The sequence below is a fragment of the Etheostoma cragini genome, chromosome 13 (genome assembly GCF_013103735.1).
Source record: "Etheostoma cragini isolate CJK2018 chromosome 13, CSU_Ecrag_1.0, whole genome shotgun sequence".
Classification (NCBI taxonomy): Eukaryota; Metazoa; Chordata; class Actinopteri; order Perciformes; family Percidae; genus Etheostoma; species Etheostoma cragini.
The window spans coordinates 25,732,685-25,737,612 of record NC_048419.1 but is presented as its reverse complement, the minus strand read 5'-3'; the positions used below and the strand labels follow the sequence as shown (position 1 = coordinate 25,737,612).

The 4,928-nt window shown below is 43.6% G+C and overlaps 1 protein-coding gene across 1 annotated transcript in view; it reads right to left on the bottom strand.

Annotated features, from left to right (window-relative positions):
- Positions 1-4,928, bottom strand: part of LOC117956028 — a 12,366-nt gene that overhangs the window by 2,113 nt on the left and 5,325 nt on the right. The window lies entirely within an intron of this gene.

The window sequence follows — 4,928 nt, the reverse complement described above, 5'->3', positions numbered from 1 at the left end:
CAACACATGACAATAAACTTCAAGTTAAAGGTTGTTGACATCTGGCATTTGTCTCTTTGTAATTCTTAACTAAATTCACTAAATCACACAGTATTACCTGCAAGAGAACACACAACTGACCCAAAGATCAAATATAGAAACAACAGAAATGAAGGTAACGCCTATTAATACCACCACTATAAAGGTTCTTGTTGAAAGCCTCCAGTTTCCCGTTCCACTGTCCTGTCCTCTCGTCAGAGCGATAATGAGGCTCTGACATGTCGAGGAGAGTGTGATGGCTTTTTATAATGTTTCTTTGGGTTCTACGTGTCCATCAGACACAAACACACCCCTAACTTCCTCTACAGCTCATGTCAGAAGGCGTCACAAAGACTGAACGCTTGGCTGTGATTTGACAATGAGAACTTCGTAGGAGTTACTTGAGACAAATTGCTGTTAACCATATATACAGTACAGGCCAAAAGTTTGGAACCACCTTCTCCTTCAATGCGTTTCCTTTATCTTCATGACAATTTCCATTGTAGATTATTACTAAAGGCATCAGAACTGTGAATGAACACATGTGGAATTATGAACTTAACTTAAAAAAGTGTGAAATAACTGAAAACATGTCTTATATTCTAGTTTCTTCATGGTACCCCCCCCCCCCCTCTTTGGCCTGATCACTTCGTTGTAGACTCTTGATATTCTATTGATGAGCTTCAAGAGCTCGTCACCTGAAATGGTTTCCTAACAGTCTTAAAGGAGTTCCCATGATGCTCAGCACCTGTCGACCCTTTGCCTTCACTCTGCGGTCCAGCTCTCCCCAGACCATCTCGATTGGGTTCAGGTCCGGTGACTGTGGAGGCGCAGCACTCCATCACTCTCCTTCTGGGTCTAATAGCCCTTACACAAGTCTGGAGGGGTGTTTGGGGTCATTGTCCTGTTGGAAAATAAATGATGGTCAGACTAAACGCAGACCGGATGGGATGGCATGCCGCTGCATCATTCTGTGGTAGCCATGCTGGTTCAGTATGCCTTCAATTTAGAATAAATCCCGAACAGTGTCACCTGCAAAGCCCCACCCCCATCATCACACCTCCTCCTCCATGCTTCACAGTGGGAACCAGGCATGTAGAATCCATCTGTCACCTTTTCTCTACGTTGCACAAATACACGGCGGTCGAAACCACCAATCTCAAACTTGGATTCATTAGACTAGAGCCCAGATTTCCACTGGTCTAATCTCCATTCCTTGTGTATCTCTTCTGCTTGTTTCCTCTCCTTAGCCGTGGTTTCCTAGTCGTCCAATAGGCTGTCGGCTGTGTATCAACCTGACTTCTGCACAACACAGCTGATCGTCCCAACTCCATTAATAAGGCAAGAAATTACACTAATTAATTCCACAACGGTGGCTTTGTGAAAACTGTTGTTCCTATACTTGCAAGTACAGTAAATATACAAAGACCAAACTTAATTTATTCTCAACTGTCTTTATTTGTTTCACTCTCTCTCTTTTTGAAAAAAAAACACTCCTGCTGTACAGAAACTTCTACCACAGTAGCTATTTGGGTATGGGCTATTCCCTGGAACCAAAGCGTTCATTCTGAAAGTTACATTGCTGATGCTTGGGATGGTTGTGTTTGCTACAAAGACAGCAAACTGTACCCAGCATGCCGTTCTGCAGTTTAGGAACTACCTTTCAGTATTCTGCATAGTGTGTAGCTGCAGCTAGGGAATATGTTTGATTCTCCGTTCTCTTCATGTATATTCATGATGATCTCTGCCTCAGTTTGTGTGTCCGGATTGAAGACTGTGTGTGTGTGTGTGTGTGTGTGTGTGTGTTGTGGTTTACCTGTGTGTAATGTGTTTCCTGGAGGCCCCGCGGCTCCCAGGTGTCTTGGTGGCCAGCAGGTTAATAGAATTAAAAGCTGCAGTGATGCATTCCAGGGTGTACCCACAGGGAGGTGCCCTCTCTCTCTGGAGAGACTCCAGCCTGCAGGACAGCCTTCTCTCCTTTCTCTCTGCTTCCTCTTTCCATCCTATGATCGCCACTTTCTCTGAATCTGTAGGAGAGTGTGTTCTGGTAAAGGCTTCCCAAAATACTTGACAACTCGGCCGGCACGGTGCGCAGGCTGTTGCACCAAAGGTGTTAGGTGGGGCTGAGGTCAGGGTTCTTCCACACCGAAATGGGCGATCCAGACCAAAGGCCTGTTGCTGCGAATCAAGTTCAACATGTCCTGGATGGATATCAGTTCCCTGGTGGTCCGGCAGCAGCTGTGTCCAGACTGTGGTGTACAACTAGTTCAATCAACCCGGGGTTCCCAATCTAGCGGTGGCTTATTAACATAAAAGAGGCGGTGATTGCACGAACAATCACAAACATCTACCAGAGCCGCATATTTCACATCAGAAGAGTAAACTATAATTCTACATAACATTTTACGGGAAAAGCTCAATACAGAGTTCTGCTTCTGAAAACAGGAAGGAAGCAACAGCCAACGCTGTAAATGTGGAAATCCCAACGCTCAATGACAATTCTCCATCCGTCTGTCCTTGCTTTGGCGTATTATTTCCGTTGCAACCCTGGCAGAGGGAAGCAATCTGAGAGCAAATGTAAAAATAATAAGAAATATTCAAACCTAATTCAATTAGTCCACCAGATCTTCTAAGAAGTGGCCTTGATCAGTAGGCGGTGCCTTTACACCAGCGGATCTCTAATCTCCAGTGCAACCTGAACCTAAATTACCTCGTAACGCCACATCTTGCTTCGTAGTACAGGTCTCCGTTCTTTTTTATGGGGGTGTTTTTACTGTCAGGAGAGTCTACCCCAAATAGTTATCATCTAAAATTTGAATATGACCAAGAAACGTCTCCAAACCAAGAGAAGCTGGATATAAGAGGCCAAACTGTGTGGCCTGCTTGGATCAGTGGTAGAGGTGGTGCACGTACTGGGAGGTTTGTGCCTTGACGCAGAGGTCTAGGGTTGGAATCTGACCTGTGACCATTTCCTGCATGTCTCCACCCATTCTTACCTCGCTGACCTTTCAATAATGGCAGAAAAGCTCCCAAAAAATAAGAAAAGGCCAAACTGTGTTTGGTCATGGAGTGATTAAAAAGTTGTGTGTTCTTGGTAAAGTTTCAAGGGTTCAAGGGAGTCTCTGTATCATCAGATCATGATATGTGATTATGTTCAAATGTCAAACAATGTCACGTGAGGAAAGGTCAGTGTTCACCTGAATTGTTAAGCAGCGACGAATGTCCAACTTTAATCTAAATCTGGAGAGTTTCCTCACTGCATGTGGACCAGAACATAGTATGTAGTTTGTATGTTTCATCATGCATCGATCCCAGGAGCTTTCATTAGGGTCTGTAATCAGCGTTACCCTCTGGGCTTTGATGAACATCTACTGCTGGGCCTCTCTCTGCTCCCAGAGGGCTAATTACCCTCACACACTGTTGGTAAGTGTTTTGGTTTTATCACCCTGGACTCATTAACAATCGCATGTTGTTTCAGAAACATTAACGCTCATTAAGAGCTGCTGTGGAAACTGGATCACATGAATGATGAAACTGTTGGACCATTAGGGGGCTGCGGAGTCCCCTGAGCTCCCAGCATGCAACAGTTTTACACCTGTTTTGGCATACTGTTCACAACAAAGTTGATACAGATGCAGTGACCTGAAGTGACTTGAAAACTTTTCCTGTAACCTTCTGCACAGCATGTCTTTGACTCTCAGCCGGAACCCAGCTGGGGTTCATGTTTCCCTCATGTTGTCCTCATGTTGTCCTCATGTCGTCCTAATGTTGTCCTCATGTTGTCCTCATGTTGTCCTCATGTTGTCCTTATGTTGTCCTCATGTTGTCCTCATGTCGTCCTCATGTTGTCCTCATGTTGTCCTCATGTTGTCCTCATGTTCATCCTAATGTTGTCCTCATGTTGTCTTCATGTTGTCCTCTATCAATGTTCTTTTTAATTAAACAAAATAACATGATTGATTCCACCCAACGCTCTTTGCCGAGTACAAATCTCTACTTTCATTAATTTTGGGGCTTCTTTGTTAAATTTCTGAAGTGTTTTTGAAATAGGATTGAATAAAGGTTGACATGTACAGGCCAAAAGTTTGGACCCCCCTTCTCATTCAATGCGTTTCCTTTAGCTTCATGACTATTTATATTGTAGATCATCACTGAAGGCATCAGAACTATGAATGACACAGTGACAGGTTTCCTAGCCTTGTTTCCTCTCCTTAGCCGTGGTTTGCTATTGGACCATGAAGGCCTTATCCAGTCACCTCTTACCAGTTGTTCTAGAGATGTTCTGCTGCTAGAACTCTGTCTGGTATCATCTAATGATGTACGGTTAGGGAGACAACCATGGACCAAAAAGATCTCGGCCCTCATTCCCTGGCATCGCTTCCATTTAACAAATCCATGAAGGCAGCTCAACAAGCAGCTTTAGGAAGAGTGACCTTAGGTCAACACTATAAAGATAGTCACACCAATCCATGTATTAACTCATGGTAAGATTCAGATTTATAGATGGTTAATAGCTATGTTTCAGAAGTAACTCCTAGGAAGTTCCCATTTTCAAATCACAGCCAAGCGTTCAGTCTTAGTGCCAACTTCTGACATGAGCTGCAAAGGAAGTTAGGGGTGTGTTTGTCTCTGATGGACAAATAGAACCCAAAGAAACATTATTAAAAGCCATCACACTCTCCTCGACAAGTCAGAGCCTCATTATCGCTCTGACGAGAGGACTGTCAGAGTTTCTGTTATTTCTGTGTTTGATGAAATCTTTATTGCTCTGAGACGTCTGTTCATTGAGCGTCAGTTGTGTGTTCTCTTGCAGGTAACACTTTGTGATTTATTGAATTTAGTTAAGAATTACAAAGAGACAAATGCCAGATGTCAACAACCTTTAACTTGAAGTTTATTGTCATGTGTTG